This window comes from Pseudophryne corroboree, chromosome 1 (assembly GCF_028390025.1).
Source record: "Pseudophryne corroboree isolate aPseCor3 chromosome 1, aPseCor3.hap2, whole genome shotgun sequence".
NCBI lineage: Eukaryota > Metazoa > Chordata > Amphibia > Anura > Myobatrachidae > Pseudophryne > Pseudophryne corroboree.
In genome coordinates this window covers 1,059,862,464-1,059,882,550 of record NC_086444.1, presented here as the reverse complement: position 1 = coordinate 1,059,882,550, position 20,087 = coordinate 1,059,862,464, and positions in this window count along the sequence as shown.

The window sequence follows — 20,087 nt, the reverse complement described above, 5'->3', positions numbered from 1 at the left end:
GTAATGCATTTGCCATAGGTCCTGGATGCTGGCCGAACTAAGACGCATTTTCAAAGTAGCAGCCATTTACAATACAAAACCATACAACAAACTCGGATGCCATTGCATCCAGCCGTTTGTTGTGTTTTGTTGTTTTTTAATCATATTCTATTATAACACTATACTGGCAATTGCCCGATGGGGAGGTGTGTGTGTGTGTGTGTGTGTGTGTGTGTGTGTGTGTGTGTGTGTGTGTGTGTGTGTGTGGTGTGTGTGTGTGTGTGTGTGTGTGTGTGTGGGGGGGGGGGGGTCTGTGGTGCCAAACTTTCCCCCGGGTGCCAAAAATCCTAGTTTCGGCCCTGCTTGCACTATACTGTCCTTATTCCTTTTAAGCAGTCAGTCACTACATTAGCTCCTGCAGTTATAATCAGTGCCAACACAGGAGGTGGGGAGAGTGCTAGGAACAGGGGCCCCAAGGCAAGGTGTGATCGTCTCTGCAATGAGTAGGATGGTGCTGACTGAGATGTAGTTTTTACCTAAATAATAATGAAATGTATATAATACATAGACGAGTTATTGTGTACTATTTTACAATGTACACTGGGGATAAATAGCAGACACCAGCGGAAAGAAGTAGTAAAGGCATACCAGACCAATAGACTTAAACAGGAGACTGGGTCTATTGCAGTGCACAGATTGTACAGCCGTCCTTACAGTAACATCAGTAGTCAGCGGAGATGGAGCGGAGCATACAGCGGACCAGCCGGTCAAGTATGGGTGTGGCAATACGGGATATTCTAGGGTCTCCCCGTAATTGAATACTGCATGTCCTTGTACAGTGGCGCTTAAACACAGTGCCAAGATGGTGCTGTACATACGCAGAAGACATAGCGGTGGCCATCTTAGGGAAGAATAGAGGCTTCACTAAAGGAGCATCATGGAGATTGTGCATTAGTGCACCCCATATACATATGCAGTGTCAGTCAAAATTTCCATATAAAATATCTTGAAATACCGTATAAAACACATCCCAATTCATTACTTAACCCTTTAAAAAGCCTATGCAAATCTCCTTTACTGTAGTAGTCCAAACAGAAATAACATAATGTGAGGCATATGTACTAAGCCTTGGAGATTGGTAAAGTGGAGAGAGATAAAGTACCAGCCAATCTGCTTCTAACCACCATGTTACAGGCTGTGTTTGAAAAATTATACTTAGGAGCTGATTGGTTGGTAGATTATCTCTCTCCACGATTTATGGGCCCTACACACTGGGCGATAATACTGAAAGATATGAACGATCTCGTTCATTAATAAATGAGATACCGTTCATATCTTTCAGTGTGGAGGCATCAGCGATGAACGATGTGCGGCCCCGCGCTCGTTCATTGCTGGTGCCCCGTCGCCTATGCATGCAGGCCAATATGGACGATCTCATCCATATTAGCATGCACTGCTATGGAGCCGGGTGACGGGGGGAGTGAAGAAACTTCACTCCCCCCGTCACTGCCCCTACATTTTTGCCCCTCTCCATCACAGCACTGACCCTTTCTTTTCGGGGGCCAATCCAGACAGCTCGAGACCACCTAAGTAGCCCAAACCTTACCTCACTACCAGCTCCTGGACCAAAATCTGCCCATTGTCCCACTTCCATCAATTGCAAAATAAAAATCTAAAAAAAATAATAATTTGTAATGATAAAAAAAATCACTGGCCTCATCAGCCTAGTGTGCCGCCCCCAGTTCCCCCCGCCTCAGCAAGTTCCGCCCCTAGGCACATGCCTCACATGTTCACCACTGCATCTGCCCCCAGTGCAAACAGACTGTGGTGACTTGATGTTATGTAGCTGGGAGGCTAATGAATTAATCGGGTGTAGCAGGGTATGCCGGCAGCCGGGCTCCCGGCGACCAGCACACCGGTGCCGGAATCCCAACTGCCGACATACCGACAGCTTGGCGACCGCAAATGAGCCCCTTGCGTGGACCCCCAAGAGGGAGAAAAAGTGTTGATATGCCGGCTGTCGGGATTCCGGTGCTGGTATACGGTGCGCCAGGATCCCGACAGCCGGCAAACTGAAGACCATCCGAATGAATCATGTTCTGTCATCTTGAGAGCCAATCAGAAGTGACTATACAGTGCTGCTGATGGTCATCATTACCACATAGTTCTGCACCAGCCCCCCAGTACTCATAAGAGGCATTTCTGCGATTACTTTCAGACTAATGATGTTGCTTAGATCACTGTGCACACTCTGTTCCCCCTCTTTAAGCGTAAAGGAGCATATGCCAAATTTTAAATGTGAGCCTGATGCAGAGATGTACGTACACGCATAGAATATATGCCTTAAAAAGACACAGGTTACAAAAAAAGGTATTTACATTACATCCAGCTCTAAACTTTGGCATACAGTATAGCCCAGGTTTCTGTCTGGAACAACAAGTGTAGTATAGAGGTGTGGTATGTTAGATAGAATAGACTTAGGTCAACAGGGACTCTAGGTCGACATGTACTAGGTCGACATGAGTTTTTTTACATTTTTTTGGTGTAGTTTTCTTCGTAGAGTGACGGGGAACCCCAATTAGTGCACTGTGTCACCGTGTCCCCTCGCATGGCTCGCTTCGCTCGCCATGCTTCGGGCAAAGTGCCTTGCTCCGCTACTGCTGCGCTCAGCACAGGTTACCGTTCCCACGTGGATCTTAAGTATGAAAAAGATAAAAAAATGTTTTGTTTTTTTAAAAACTCATGTCAACCTTTTGTCATATCGACCTAGTACATGTTGACATAGAGTCTCTGTCGACCTACAAATCATGTTGACCTACTTACTGTCGACCAATAGTGGTCGACCTAGACACTGTCGACCTAAGTCTTGTCGACCTAAAGACCAGATACCAGTATAGAGATGTAGTTTGTGACTGTACAAGCTGCATTACCCCATTACTCTACGCCAGGAGTGGCCAACCAGTCAGTGACAAAGAGCCAAAAATCCTTGTTAGGTACGTCAAAGAGCCGACATCGAGTGGACGGCGCGCATGCAAAAATTTAATGTGGTCTTCTTGTTAGACCACGCCCCTGCTGTAAAATACATTGAAAAAGCCAGAACGACATAAAATACATATTTTAAAGCCATATCCATTAAAAAAGCCACTTTCACATAAAATAACTGAAAAAGCCATATTCACATAATAAACTTCAGCTCCCCCATGTGTCACTCTAGCCAACACCCTGCTGTCACTCCAGCCAGCACCCCCATGTGTCACTCCTGCTACCACCTTCCTATGTCACTCCAGCAAGCTCCCCCATGTGTCACTCCTGCTACCACCCTATGTCACTCCAGCCAGCTCCCCCAATGTGTTACTCCTGCTACCACCCTCCTATGTCACTCCAGCCAGCTCCCCCATGTGTCACTCCTGCTACCACCTTCCTATGTCACTCCAGCAAGCTCCCCCATGTGTCACTCCTGCTACCACCCTATGTCACTCCAGCCAGCTCCCCCATGTGTCACTCCTGCTACCACCCTCCTATGTCACTCCAGCCAGCTCCCCCATGTGTCACTCCTGCTACCACCCTCCTATATCCCTCCAGCCAGCTCCCCCATGTGTCACTCCTGCTACCACCCTCCCATGGCACTCCAGCCAGCTCCCCCATGTGTCACTCCTGCTACCACCCTTCCATGGCACTCCAGCCAGCTCCCCCATGTGTCACTCTTGCTACCACCCTCCTATGGCACTCCAGCCAGCTCCCCATGTGTCCCTCCTGCTACCATCCTCCTATGGCACTCCAGCCAGCTCTCCCATGTGTCACTCCTGCTACCACTCTCCTATGTCACTCCATCCAGCTCTCCTATGTCACTCCAGCCAGCTCCCCCATGTGTCACTTCAGCCAGCTACCCCATGTGTCACTCCAGCCAGCTACCCCATGTGTCACTCCAGCCAGCTACCCCATGTGTCACTCCTGCTACCACCCTCCTATGTCACTCTAGCCCACCCTCATGTATCACTACAGCCCCACCACCAACTCGTGCCATGTGTCCTCTGTTTGCTGGTGGGTGTCTCACCCCTAGTATCTGGCTCCTTCAGTTTTCAGTCCCTGAAGTGCTGCTGCGTGTCTGGCTGGAGTGCAGCGGTTTCTGTATCTGTTGTGGTCACATGATTTAGAGTGTTGGGAGCCACATTTGAATAAAGAAAGAGCCACATGCGGCTCAAGAGCCACTGGTCGACCACCGCTGCTCTACGCAATATATAATGAACTGTCATAAAGTAAACACAACTGAATAGTGTCTAGATAGTTTAATTACTAAATGTTACATCAAAGTTACATTTAAATTGTAAACAATATTATTTTTAAATACAAGCATAAAAACAAACAAATTAATTTCTAAATTATTTTCCCCTTCAGAAAGTTAATTGTTTTTCCTGCATCAGGCCAAGTAATGCGAACAGGCACCTGCAGCTTCTTATTAAATAGCAGCCACAATAAAGAATTGTGGGGGTTATTCAGAGTTAGCAAATCAAATAATTTAGCAATTGGGTAAAACCATGGCCCTCATTCCGAGTTGATCGGTCGCAAGGCGAATTTAGCAGAGTTACACACGCTAAGCCGCCGCCTACTGGGAGTGTATCTTAGCATCTTAAAATTGCGACCGATGTATTCGCAATATTGCGCTCACAAACTACTTAGCAGTTTTAGAGTAGCTCCAGACTTACTCTGCCTGTGCGATCAGTTCAGTGCTTGTCGTTCCTGGTTTGACGTCACAAACACACCCAGCGTTCGCCCAACCACTCCCCCGTTTCTCCGGCCACTCCTGCGTTTTTTCCGGAAACGGTAGCGTTTTCAGCCACACTCCCATAAAACGGCCTGTTTCCGCCCAGTAACACCCATTTCCTGTCAATCACATTACGATCGCCGGAGCGATGAAAAAGCCGTGAGTAAAAATACTATCTTCATAGCAAAGATACTTGGTGCAGTCGCAGTGCGAATATTGCGCATGCGCACTAAGCGGAATTTCACTGCGATGCGATGAAAAATACCGAGCGAACGACTCGGAATGAGGGCCCATGTGCACTGCAGGAGGGGGGGGGGGGGGGGGGGAGGCAGATGTAACGTGCAGAGAGAGTTAGATTTGGGTGGGGTGTGTTCAAACTGAAATCTAAATTGCAGTGTAAAAATAAAGCAGCCAGTATTTACTCTGCACAGAAGCAATATAACCCACCCAAATCTAACTCTTTCTGCCCCACCTGCAGTGTACGTGGTTTTGCCCAATTGCTAACTTTTTTTAGTTTGCTAACAACTCTGAATAAGCCCCTAAGTACAGGAAAGGTCAACAATGCACAATCATCCAATCATAAGTGGCTAGCTAGTGGTGCCAATTGTCTTCATCATGAGAGCATGAATTTGCACCAGCCCAGAGATATGGGGGGTCATTCAGAGTTGTTCGCTCGCTAGCAGATTTTAGCAGCATTGCACACGCTAAGCCGCCGCCCTCTGGGAGTGTATTTTAGCTTAGCAGAATTGCGAACGAAAGATTAGCAGAATTGCGAATAGAAAATTCTTAGCAGTTTCTGAGTAGCTCGAGACTTACTCCTACACTGCGATCAGCTCAGGCCATTTCGTTCCTGGTTTGACGTCACAAACACGCCCTGTGTTCGGCCAGCCACTCCCCCGTTTCTCCAGACACTCCCGCGTTTTATCCTGGCACGCCTGCGTTTTTACGCACACTCCCAGAAAACGGCCAGTTTCCGCCCAGCCACACTCACTTCCTGTCAATCACACTCCGATCACTTCAACGATGAAAATTCTTCGTTCGGACGTGAGTACATCTACTAAGTTTTGTGCTAAAATACTTAGCGCATGCGCACTGCGTACCATGCGCATGCGCATTTTCGCCTTAATCGCTCCATTGCAAAAATCGGTAATGAGCGAACAACTCGGAATGAGCCCCCATGGTTCCTGTGAGAGGCACACAAAATTACGTGATCACACTGCTAATAAAACAGACATATATTAACCATTTAATAGGGTCTTATCTGTCCCTCCCCTGGTTGTATCAACTTAAATTTGAATACTGCACTGATCCATACCTCCAAACATAGATGGCAATTCAGACTGGATCACTGCAGCTGCAGCGATCTCAGTCTGAATCCCTTTGTGGAGTGCACCCGCGCACTCCGGGAGCCCAATGAGATGCTAACAGCATTACTGGGCTGCGATCGCCGCTGCCTGATTGACAGGCAGAGGCGGTCGCGGGGCGGGAGGGGCTATGCCAATGGTGTTAGAACACCGTTGGCGGGGTGTGGTTTGGACAACGCAGGCATGTCTGGACCATTGCAGGAGCGGGCCGCCCCGGCTGCGTGATGTTACACGCAGCCACTGTGACCCGGAACACGGCGGGTAGCCGCCTGCCAGTGCACAAGAGCTGCGCAGTTAGGGATCTACTCACCAGGTGCAAAAGCATTTCCGCCATGCGATGCTTTTGCACCGGTGCGGGGGAGGAGCAGGGCCTGACATGCGGGGTGGACTAGCCCTGTGCTAGGCGTCCCCCCGCATGTCAGAGTAAGTGATCGTAGATGTGCTAAATTCAGCACATCTATGATCAGATCTGAATTACCCCCATTGTCAGATAGTAATTTGTGATGGGCCATGGCTATGGTACTCAGGGGAGAAGCTGAATCATAGTGGGCTACAGGGTCGGTGCTAGGGTGTTCGGCGCCCCCTGCAAACTATAAATTTGCTGCCTCCCATACTTTACAGAGGGACGTCACGCAACAAAAAAGGAAGGAAGGGGCGTGGCCACACAATAGTACCCCCATTTCAAATTACTCCACACAGTAGGACAATATTATTCACATTACACCGCACGCAGTAGTGCCGCTTATACACACAGTGTCCCCAGTAGTAGCACCGATTACACGCATAGTGCCCCCAGTAGTAGTGTTACTTACATGCGTAGTGCCCCCAGTAGTAGTGCTGATTATACGCATAGTGACCCCAGTCGTAGCGCCGCTTATACGCACAGTACCCCCTGGAGGAGTGCCACTGTCACGCATAGTGCCCCCAGTAGTAGCGCCAATTACACGCACAATGCACCCAGTAGTAGTAGTGCTGCTTATATGCACAGTGCCCCCGGGAGGAGTGCCGCTGTCACGCATAGTGCCCCCAGTAGTAGCGCCGTTGACATGTATAGTGCCCCCAGTAGTAGCACCGATTACACGCATAGTGCCCCCAGTTGTAGTGCCGATTACACGCATAGTGGCTCCAGTAGTAGCGCCGATTACACGCATAGTGCCCCCAGTAGTAGCGCCGATTACCCGCATAGTGCCCATAGTAGTAGCGCCGCTTACACGCATAGTGCCCCCAGTAGTAGCGCCGCTGACAAGCATAGTGCCCCCAGTAGTAGCGCCGCTGACATGCATAGTACCCCCAGTAGTTGCATCGATTACACGCATAGTGCCCATAGTAGTAGCGCCACTTATACGCACAGTGCCCCAGGAGGAGTTCCACTGTCACGCATAGTGCCCCCAGTAGTAGCGCCGATTACACGCATAGTGCACCCAGTAGTAGCGCTGCTTATATGCATAGTGCCCCCAGTAAGAGTGCCGCTGTCAAGCATAGTGCCCCCAGTAGTAGCACCGTTTACACGCATAGTGCCCCCAGTAGTAGCGCCGATTACATGCATAGTGCCCCCAGTAGTAGTGGCGATTACATGCATAGTGTGCCCAGTAGTAGTGCCGCTTATACGCACAATGCCCCCAGTAGTAGCGCCGCTTACACGCACAGTGCCCCCAGTAGTAGCGCCGCTTATATGCACAGTGCCCCCGGGAGGAGTGCCGCTGTCACGCATAGTGCCCCCAGTAGTAGCGCCGATTGCACGCATAGTGCGCCCAGTAGCAGCAATGCTTATATGCACAGTGCCCCCAGGAGGAGTGCCGCTGTCACGCATAGTGCCCCAGTAGGAGCGCTGATTACACGCATAGTGCCCCCAGTAGTAGCACCATTTACATGCATAGTGCCCCCAGTAGTAGCACCAATTACACGCATAGTGCCCCCAGTAGTAGCACCGATTACATGCATAGTGCCCCCAGCAGTAGCGCTGATTACATGCATAGTGCCCCCAGTAGTAGCAACATTTACACACATAGTGCCCACAGTAGTGGCACCACTTACACGCATAGTGCCCCCAGTAGTAGTGCCTCCAGTAGTAGCGCCGCTTACATGCATAGTGCCCCCAGGATTAGTGCCATTTACACACAGTGCCCCCCAGTAGTTGTGCTGCTTATACACAGTGCCCCCAGTAGTAGCATCACTTAGACATATAGTGCCTATAGTAATAGTTATACACAATACCCCCAATAGTAGTTACACATAATCCCTCCAAACACACACTTTCTCTCTCTCTCTCTCTCTCTCTCTCTCTCTCTCACTCACTCTACTCCCAAGTCTGCCTGGCCTGATCAGGAGCAGCATCCTCTCCCTCTTCACAGTTCACTCACAGGAGCAGCCTGGTCCGTGTAGCCCCGCCTCTCCGCTCCATGTAGCTCCGCCCCCTCTGTCTGACTTAGCTCCACCCCCTGTTCTCATCAACAACACTGCTGCTTCGAAGTTTGACAGGGAGAAGGGGTACAGACTCTTAAGGCTGCTGGCGCCGCTGCCTGTGTCTGTAGTGTGACAAGAGCAGCGGCAGCCGGCAGCAGGGGAACTCAGCACAGGGATGCAGAGCAGGGAGAGCGCCTCTCCTGCCTAGCGCCTACCTGCTCTGCATCACTTTGCTGAGTGGTCAGCGCTGGGCCTAGTGGGCTATGGTGTTTTTCTGGACATACCTCCCAACCTAGGGCCTTATTCAGACCTGATCGCAACAGCAAACTTTTTCTCTAATGGGCAAAACCACGTGCACTGCTGGTGGAGCAGATATAACATGTGCAGAGTGTGATGTTAGTGTATTAGAATGCTTAATATTTGTAGACACTCCCTTACTGATATGTGTTAGCCTGAATCTTCAGTGATGGTCCCTAGGACCAGGGGGATGCTGGGAAGTGGGTGGTCCAGTATGCAGTGTGCCTGGAGTTGGTGATGGAATAAAACAGCACAGCAGTGAACTCACATGTCTCTGTGTCCTTATGACTGGATTTACAAACATATGAACAAAACATGGTGTCAGAAGAAGTTTAACTTGGACTGCTAGTGCTCTCAGAGTGTGAAAGAATCTTGTAGAAGTCTGTAAGGCTGTGATACTCAGTGTCTGCAAAGCCTGCTGTGTGCTCCTCTCTTCAAACAGTGAGTAACCATGGATAAACTAGCTCCTCCAACCGGCATGCTGATGTCTGGTAACTTGTCTGAAAACTGGAAAAGATTTAAGCAAAGGTTTAATATATATCTTGCTGCATGTGGAGCTGATACAGAGGCTGACAAAACGAAGGCATCCATTTTCCTCCATGTGATAGGAGAGGATGTGCTGGACATTTATAATTGTTTTCATTTTGCTGAGGGGCAGAATATGGTGCTATCTTCTATAATGCAAAAGTTTGAAGATTACTTTGTGCCAAGGAAAAATGTGGCATATGAAAGATATAAGTTTTTCACATGTGATCAGAAGTCTGTAGATGGATTTGATCAGTATGTTACAGAGCTGCAATCACTCAGTAAAACATGTGAGTTTGGTGATTTAAAGGATTCACTGATTAGAGATCGTATTGTCTGTGGAATACCTGATAATGGACTCAGAGAGAGACTGCTGAGAGAGCAAGACCTAACACTAGACAAGGCAGTGACTATGTGTAGATCTGCAGAAATAACTAGATTTCAAGCCAAAACGTTACACAAGGAAGCTGATGTACATGTAGTGCAGAAAACAGAGCCAAGCAAACCTCCATTCTCAAGAATAAAGCAGTCTAAGCCACAGTCTAATAAGGAAATGTGTAGTAGATGTGGAAATGCTCACAATCCTAAAATGTGCCCGGCTTATGGTAAAACCTGCATAAAATGTGGTAGACTTAATCACTTTGCCAAATACTGTAAAATGAAAAGTGAAACAACCAATGTGCATGCTGTTAAACAAACAGAGGAATTCTTTGTGGATTGCATTGAACTTTGCAGTGCAGATAAGAAAGAATGGATTGTCCCTTTAACTGTGAATGAGATTGTCATTCCCTTTAAGCTTGATACTGGCGCGCAGGTGAATTTAATATTGTTTCAAGACTATAAGACTTTTAGAGTAAAACCTAAAATTCATCCAGCCATAGTGAAAGTTACAGGGTACACTGGGGAGGTAATTCCTGTGAAAGGTACATGCTTAGTGACACTGAAATATAAGGGACAACAGTTTAAAACATCTCTACGGATTGTGGATAAAAATGTGCAACCGATTCTAGGATTACGTTCCTGTGAGAAACTAAGCTTGCTAAAGAAAGTTTTTATGGTGACATCACAAGTAGAAAATGACTGCAAATCGATGTTTACAGAATACAGAGACTTGTTTGAAGGTCTAGGTTGTTTGCCTGGAGAGCATAAAATAAATATAGACACGCAAGTTTCTTCAGTGATACACCCCTGTAGAAAAGTGCCGTTTGCGCTGAGAGAAAAACTGAAACGAGTTAAATTGCTTGGAAGCCTTGGTGTGATACAGAAAGTTGATGAGCCTACTGAATGGGTAAGTTCCTTAGTAATTGTTGAAAAGAAAAATGGACAACTCAGAATATGTCTAGACCCCAGATATTTAAACAAAGCTATTAAACGAGAACATTTCAAACTACCAACCAGAGATGAAATCATGTCGCAACTTGCGGGAGCAAAATGGTTCAGTAAATTGGACGCATCTTCAGGATTCTGGCAAATGAAGCTAGATGAGGCCAGCTCAAAGCTTTGTACATTTAATACACCAGAAGGTCGATACAGATTTCTTCGACTACAATATGGAATATTGTCTGCTCCAGAAGTATATCACAAAAAGCTACACATGATTTTTGAACATATTCCAGGTGTTGAAACAATGATGGATGACATTATTGTCTGGGGATCTACAAAGGAAGAACATGATTCTAGATTGAGACAAGTAATGGAACTTGTTAAGAAAGTGAATCTAAAGCTAAACAAGGACAAATGTGAATTTGGCATGAATACACTTACCTTTATGGGCGACGTGGTCTCTGATCAAGGTGTAAGACCAGACTCAAGGAAAATATCAGTTATAGTGAACATGGAACGTCCTAACAACAAAGACGACGCCAGAAGATTCCTAGGAATGATTACTTACTTAGGAAAGTTTATTTCTAAACTCTCTGAACGAAAAGCCTCTCTTAGATGGTTGTTGGACAAAGATAACGAGTGGATGTGGTCACATGAACAAGAAGAAAGTTGGCAAAACTTGAAACATATCATTACAGAGCAACCAGTGCTAAAATTCTTTGATCCTGCGAAAAGAATAAGAATTTCAGCAGATGCTTCGCAATTTGGCCTAGGCTCAGTGCTGTTACAAGAACATGAGGATACATGGCAACCAGTAATCTATGCATCAAGAGCACTGACAAGTGCTGAAACAAGGTATGCTCAGATAGAAAAAGAACTTCTAGCGATCACATATGCATGTGAGCGATTTCATCAGTTTGTGTATGGTCAAACATTTACAGTGGAAACTGACCATAAGCCATTGGTAGCTATCATGACTAAATCATTACATGACTGTCCCATGAGAATTCAACGAATGCTTATCAGACTACAGAAATATGATGTACACTTGCTGTACTGTCCCGGGAAATACATGTACATTGCTGATACACTTTCTCGTGCTGTGGACAAAAGTGAAGGTTCCAAAAGTCTGATGGATGAAGAGATAGAAGCCTATGTTAACTTGATCATAGCTTCTCTACCAGTGTCTCTTGCAAGACAAGAACAGATTAGGAAAGAAACTGAGACAGATGACACAATGAAAGTGTTGAAAGATATCATTCTGAAAGGTTGGCCAGCAGAAAAACATGCGTGCCCACTGTCTATCCATGATTATTGGATGTACCGCAGTGACCTTACAGTTGTCGATGGTATTATTTACAAAGGCAATAGGTTTGTCATACCTGCACGACTAAGAAAAACTATGCTGTGCAAGATACATGAAGGCCACTTAGGAGAAGAAAAATGTAAGCGGAGAGTGCGTGAAGTTATGTATTGGCCAAGAATGAACCAAGACATAGCACAGACTACAGCTACATGTGAATTATGTCTTACGTATAGACCGAAACAACAAGTCGAGCCACTGAGTCCTCACGCAGTGCCAGAGAGACCGTACCAGAAAGTTGGCGCAGATTTGTTTGATTGTAATGGGAAAACGTACATTGTCGTGACTGATTATTACTCTAACTACCATGAGGTGAAGACACTACATACAACTACTAGTAAAGCCGTAATCAATTGCATGAAGTCAATCTTTGCAAGACATGGTGTTCCTATGGAAGTGTTCACTGACAATGGTCCTCAGTTTTCCAGTGCTGAATTTAGACAATTTGCTGATGAGTGGGAATTTGTCTATACTACGTCAAGTCCCCACTATCCACGCTCAAATGGGTTGGTGGAAAGTTCAGTAAAAACTGTAAAGAGTCTCATGAAAAAAGCTCAAGAAGATTTCTACAAAAGTCTTTTAATCTACCGCAGTACACCTTTACAGAATGGACTTTCTCCTGCACAAATGCTGATGGGAAGGAGGATTAGAGCAAATCTCCCGATACATGATGAACTGCTTAATACACATAACTCAGCGTTGGTCAGACTGAGTAAGGAACGTCAACAGGCGAAACAGAAACTGTTCCATGACAGGCGAGCAAAAAGCTTATCTGATCTAAAATCGGGTGACCAAGTCCGTCTCAGAGATCATGAGAAAGGTATTTGGGTGCAGAAAGGTATTGTGCAAGCACAAGTAGCACCAAGATCTTATACTATATGTACAGAGCGTGGAACGGAAGTAAGAAGAAATCGGGTGGATTTAAGATCTCAACCTAACCATAATGAAGACAACATGACTGAAGAATACCCTTCATCTGACATGTATGATGATCCTGATAATGGTGAACAAACCACGATTCTAGAAAGGTCCAACATGGTCGATGAAACACAGACTGTGTATGAAAGACCCAAAAGGGAAATACGCAGACCCAAGAGACTCATTAAAACGTGTTAGATGATGTTCTTAATATGACGTTGTTAATTGTTGCATTGAAGCGTACAGGGCTTATCTTTAAAGAAAAGAGGATGTGATGTTAGTGTATTAGAATGCTTAATATTTGTAGACACTCCCTTACTGATATGTGTAAGCCTGAATCTTCAGTGATGGTCCCTAGGACCAGGGGGATGCTGGGAAGTGGGTGGTCCAGTGTGCAGTGTGCCTGGAGTTGGTGATGGAATAAACAGCACAGCAGTGAACTCACATGTCTCTGTTGTTTATGACTGGATTTACAAACATATGAACAAAACACAGAGAGAGTTAGATTTGGGTGGGGTGTGTCCAAACTGAAATATAAATTGCAGTGTTAAAATAAAGCAGCCAGTATTTACTCTGCACAGAAACAATATAACCCTCCCAAATCTAAGTCTCTCTGCAAATGTACACGTTATATTTGCCCCAACTTCAGAGCACATGATTTTGTCTATTAGAGAAAAAGTTTTCTTTTGCGATCAGGAATATCAGGGAATCCAAGGCCATCAAGACATGTGTCTTTGCACAGAGCCATGGGGTCTGATGATGCAATGCGCAGTGTTATGCCCCACTGACTTGCCCCTTGAAAATTCCAGAGAAGAAGTCCAACAAGTAATAAACTAGTATATTGCATTGTACAACAGAGATATGCGGCGGTATGTAATGCCGCCCGAGTACTGTGGCCGTGCGGGATGCCGGCCAAACTCAGATGTTTTTTTAAAGGGGCAGTCACTTACAATTAGTGATGAGTGGGTTCGGTTTCTCGGAATCCGAACCCCCCCGAATATCACCCATTTTACACGGTTCCGAGGCAGACTCGGATCCTCCCACCTTGCTCGGTTAACCCGAGCGCGCCCGAACGCCATCATCCCGCTGTCGGATTCTCGCGAGATTCGTATTCTATATAAGGAGCCGCGAGTCGCTGCCATTTTCACTCGTACATTGGAGATGATAGGGAGAGGACGTGCAGCGTTCTCTCAGTTTCTGTGTTCAGTGTGCTGCAAATATCTGTGCTCAGTGTGCTGCAAATATCTGTGCTCAGTGTGCTTGCAAATATCTGTGCTCAGTGAGCTGAAAATATCTACGTTCTCTGCCTGAAAAACGCTCCATATCTGTGCTGCATTGTAGTATAGGAGGACAGTGCAGAATTTTGCTGACCAGTGACCACCAGTATTATATAGCAGTATGGTACAGTAGTCCACTGCTCTACCTACCTCTGTGTCGTCAAGTATACTATCCATCCATACCTGTGGTGCATTTAGTTGTGCGCAGTATTAAATAGTAGGAGGACAGTGCAGAATTTTGCTGTCCACCAGTATATAATATATAGCAGTTCGGTACAGTAGGCCACTGCTCTACCTACCTCTGTATCGTCAAGTATACTATCCATCCATACCTGTGGTGCATTTAGTTGTGCGCAGTATTAAATAGTAGGAGGACAGTGCAGAATTTTGCTGACCACCAGTATATAATATATAGCAGTACAGTACAGTAGGCCACTGCTCTACCTACCTCTGTGTCGTCAAGTATATTATCCATCCATACCTGTGGTGCATTTTAGTTGAGCGCAGTATTATATAGTAGGAGGACAGTGCAGAATTTTGCTGACCACCAGTATATAATATATAGCAGTACAGTACAGTAGTCCACTGCGCTACATACCTCTGTGTAGTCAAGTATACTATCCATCCATACCTGTGGTGCATTTTAGTTGTGCGCAGTATTATATAGTAGGAGGACAGTGCAGAATTTTGCTGACCACCAGTATATAATATATAGCAGTACGGTACAGTAGGCCACTGCTCTACCTACCTCTGTGTCGTCAAGTATACTATCCATTCATACCTGTGATGCATTTTAGTTGTGCGCAGTATTATATAGTAGGAGGACAGTGCAGAATATTGCTGACCACCAGTATGTAATATATAGCAGTACGGTACAGTAGTCCACTGCTCTACCTACCTCTGTGTCGTCAATTATACTATCCATCCATACCTGTGGTGCATTTTAGTTGTGCGCAGTATTATATAGTAGGAGGACAGTGCAGAATTTTGCTGACCTCCAGTATACAATATATAGCAGTACGGTACAGTAGTCCACTGCTCTACCTACCTCTGTGTCGTCAAGTATACTATCCATCCATACCTGTGGTGCATTTTAGTTGTTGTGCGCAGTATTATATAGTAGGAGGACAGTGCAGAATTTTGCTGACCACCAGTATATATATAGCAGTACGGTACAGTAGTCCACTGCTCTACCTCTGTGTCGTCAAGTATACTACAAAAGTTCAGTAAAATGACCCAAAAATCAAAATTAAAAGCGTCTGATGAGAAGCGTAAACTTGCCAATATGCCATTTACGACACGGAGTGGCAAGGAACGGCTGAGGCCCTGGCCTATGTTCATGGCTAGTGGTTCAGATTCACATGAGGATGGAAGCACTCATCCTCTCGCTAGAAAACTGCAGTGCCACTCCTAGGTGGGCCAGGTGTTTGTGTCGGCCACTTGGGTCGCTTAGATTAGCCATCCAGCGACCTTGGTGCACCTCTTTTTTTCTTTGCATCATGTGCTGTTTGGGGACTATTTTTTAAATCGGCCATCCTGTCTGACACTGCAGTGCCACTCCTAGATGGGCCAGGTGTTTGTGTCGGCCACTTGGGTCGCTTAGCTTAGCCATCCAGCGACCTTGGTGCACCTCTTTTTTTCTTTGCATCATGTGCTGTTTGGGGACTATTTTTTAAATCGGCCATCCTGTCTGACACTGCAGTGCCACTCCTAGATGGGCCAGGTGTTTGTGTCGGCCACTTGGGTCGCTTAGCTTAGCCATCCAGCGACTTTGGTGCACCTCTTTTTTTCTTTGCATCGTGTGCTGTTTGGGGACTATTTTTTAAATCGGCCATCCTGTCTGACACTGCAGTGCCACTCCTAGATGGGCCAGGTGTTTGTGTCGGCCGGCAAAAAAATTTCAGGGAGGTTTTGCCAAAACGCGGCCGAATCCAAAACACGGCCGCGGAGCCGAATCCAAAACCAAAACACAAAACCCGAAAAATTTCCGTTGCACATCACTACTTACAATGCATGGTTTTGCCTTGTAAGTGATTGACTCTTTAAAAAAACATCCGAGTTCAGCCGGCATCCCACACGTCTGCCAGATTCGGGTGGCATTACTGTACATCCCGCCGTTGGTATAAAGAACCACGGCAACCAGGGCTGCCATCAGAAATGATGGGGCCTGGGACTGGCTAAATAGGCAGTGGCCACTTCCCCCCCCCCCCATAAAAAAAAAAAAAAAAAAAAACCCGCTGCTGCTTCAAGTAAAACTATTGAAAATGTCCCTCCCGCCACCTCCGAGGAGACAGTTGTTAAAGATACTAGAGCGTCCTCTAGTATCTTTAATAACTGTCTCCTCTGAGGTGGCGGCCATGTTGAGAGGGACATTTTCAATAGCCTGCGGGTGCCGGGCAAACAATGGCAGTGGCGGCAGGAAGATGGATGGCGGCGGGCGGGCAGCAGCATGAATGTTAGAGAGGCCAGGCCCGGGACAGCTGTGCCCACAGCACCCCCCTGATGGCGGGCCTGACTGCAACTTATTAATGCTCATCCACCTTGCAATGTCTGGCCCCATGCAGTCTTCTATGATGAGTTCACCAGAAATGTAATGTTATGATAAAAGGATAATCAGCAATGCGCAAGTCTGGTGGTAAGGATTTATAGTTTTAGGGGCTTGTTTTTTAGATAAATGCTAAATTTGCCCCTAATCTTCTATTGTATTGAAATTGTATTGAAATGGTGATAATAGAACAGGGAGTACAGCAGTACAAATACAGCCATGATAATTGTCAGATAGATTGCCAAAGATAATCCTATAGCGTATAGGCTGAAATGCAGTGACGTGCGGTGGGGTAAGGCAGGTGAGGCAGAGCCTTTCCTGTCATACTAATGTTTTTACCAGAGCTTTGACTGCATAATGTATATGAAAAATACAAGTAATCTGTTTGAAATATCTTCTTTGTATTATTCTAATCATTTTTATAGCCAAAACACTGGAGTAAAAAGTCTATGGCAGGTGAAGCAGTGCATCACCTGGCTAACTTTTTCGCACATCTCTGATCAAAACTCACCAAATTTCCAGGAGTTTATAATGCTGCACCTGTGGATAATGCCCACATGTACCCTTTGGCTCATATGTTGCATTTAAATCTGGCTCTGGGGCTAGCCAGTGCCTCCTGAGCCATTTAGCTCACTGCACGTCCCTGCTGAAATGAAGTAAAAAATAAAAAATAAAATGATATATATATATATATATATATATATATCTCCTATATAATAGCCCAGATCTGTGACTTTGTGACTCATTTGCTAACGCTGGGCGGAGTCACAATACTGGGCGGAGTTAGTCAAATGAGTCGCAGATCTGGGCAAATCTATAGGAGACTAGGAGCAGAAGCAGATAGTATGGGCATGGCACAGGCAGGGGTGCATATCTCCCAGCTTTCTTCAGGTAGACAGGGGTGCATACCTCCCAGCGGCGAAAAGGGGATGTGGCAAACAAAAAGGGGGCGTGGCTTCACGGGAGGGCCCCCGTTTTCGTCAGTGAGGGGGCATGCCCAGCGCTCTGTGAGCTGCTGGCATGCCTCCAGGGGCGGATTATGAGTCCAGGGGGCCCAGGGCACTTGAGACAGGGGAGCCCTATCTCATTGCTGTGCCTGCTGTGGGTTGGGGGCGTGGCCTAATCGCGCCCCACGTGTCCACGCCCCCTTATGCAAATTCCGGGATTTTTTTTTTTTTATATGGTATTTTGGCCCCTCATCTAGGGCCACATCCAGAGGAGGTGGTCGCTCCCCCCTACACACCCGCACAGGCAGAAGAAAGCAGGGAGACTGCTGCCTCCCTGCAACACCACAGACCTGCCAACACGCAGCAGCGTGTGCTGACTGTAGCACAATGCTGCCGCTGTTGCTGGCAGGACGGGGAAGCTTCTGAGCTGGGACAGAGCTACTCCAGCCGGATGGCCCCCTAAAACTGTGGGGCCCACGGTACGTACCCCCTGCCCCCCCCCCCCCTTAATCCGGCTCTGCTGCCGGAACCTCGGGACAGTTGGGAGGTATGAGGGTGTGTGAGGTGGTATGCCGTACAGACAGACGGGCACCGGCTCACTGTGTGCTTGACCCCCCACATCAGCATACTCTTTGGCGCGGAGGAGCGTCACTTTCTAGCACACTCCACGCTTCTTAGCTGCAGTTTTGTGGGGCAACTGCTGCTGTGCAGGTTATGTACTGCCTCTGTTATCTCCAGCCCCGGCAACACCACCGCTAGCTGCAGTGCTGCCGCCCGCAGTGAGGTGCGCCCAGTTCCTTCACACACTTTAGCCAGCGGGTAGCGCTGCAGAAGTCCGAGCTGCTTGCAGGCTCCGACCCCCTCCTCCCTCCAGCCGTAGCATCTCCTGGGAGCTAACCAGTCACTCCCAGTCTCCCCTTACCACAGTGCCCAGCAGCCGCGAGGTCCGCGCCGCGTGCATGCTATGACCCCCTCCTCCCTCCAGCCGCAGCGTCTCCTGGGGGTTAACCAGTCACTCCCAGTCTCCCCTTACCACAGTGCCCGGCAGCTGCACGAGGTCTGCAGTGTGTGACTGAGGAGGGGGGAGGGATGCTGACGGGCAGAAGAAGCAGGACTCCAGCCTGAGAGAGTCAGCCATGCCAAGTCTCCACCAGCAGCAGATCCCAACAGGTCGGAGTGGAACAGCAGCAGCCAGCAGCAGTCACTCCGGTAATACACATCTATCTGTCACCACTGTTTTGTCCCTAATACCAATCTCTCCCGTGCCCTGTGTTCTGTCATGTCCCTGTCACCCCTGGCCTTGCCCTGTCACCCTTATCCTAGCCCTTTCACTCTTATGCTGGCCCTGTTACCCCTATCCTGGCCCTGTCACCCCTGTGCTTGCCCTGTCAACCCTATACTGGCCCTGTCACCCCTGTCCTGGTCCTGCCGCCCCTACCCTGGCCGTCACCCCTATCCTGTCCCTGTCATTTCGGTCCTAGCCCCGTCGCCCCTGTCCTGGCCCTGTTACCCCTGTCCTTGCCCCGTCACCCCTGTCCTGGCCCCGTCACCCCTGTTCTGACACTGTCACCCCTGTCCTGGCACCGTCACCCCTGTCCTGGCCCCGTCACCCCTGTCCTGGCCCCGTCACCCCTGTTCTGACACTGTCACCCCTGTCCTGGCTCCGTCACCCCTGTCCTGGCCCCGTCACCCCTGTCCTGGCCCCGTCACCCCTGTTCTGACACTGTCACCTCTGTCCTGACCCTGTCACCCCTGTTCTGATCCTGTCACTCCTGTCCTGGCCCTGTTACTGCATGCCCTCCAACTACCTTTTTGGCAGGCACAGTACCCGCAGCGCCTCCAGACTAGTGATGAGCGCCTGAAATTTTTCGGGTTTTGTGTTTTGGTTTTGGGTTCGGTTCCGCGGCCGTGTTTTGGGTTCGACCGCGTTTTGGCAAAACCTCACCGAATTTTTTTTGTCGGATTCGGGTGTGTTTTGGATTCGGGTGTTTTTTTCAAAAAACCCTAAAAAACAGCTTAAATCATAGAATTTGGGGGTCATTTTGATCCCATATTATTATTAACCTCAAAAACCATAATTTCCACTCATTTTCAGTCTATTCTGAATACCTCACACCTCACAATATTATTTTTAGTCCTAAAATTTGCACCGAGGTCGCTGGATGACTAAGCTAAGCGACCCTAGTGGCCGACACAAACACCTGGCCCATCTAGGAGTGGCACTGCAGTGTCACGCAGGATGTCCCTTCCAAAAAACCCTCCCCAAACAGCACATGACGCAAAGAAAAAAAGAGGCGCAATGAGGTAGCTGTGTGAGTAAGATTAGCGACCCTAGTGGCCGACACAAACACCGGGCCCATTTAGGAGTGGCACTGCAGTGTCAC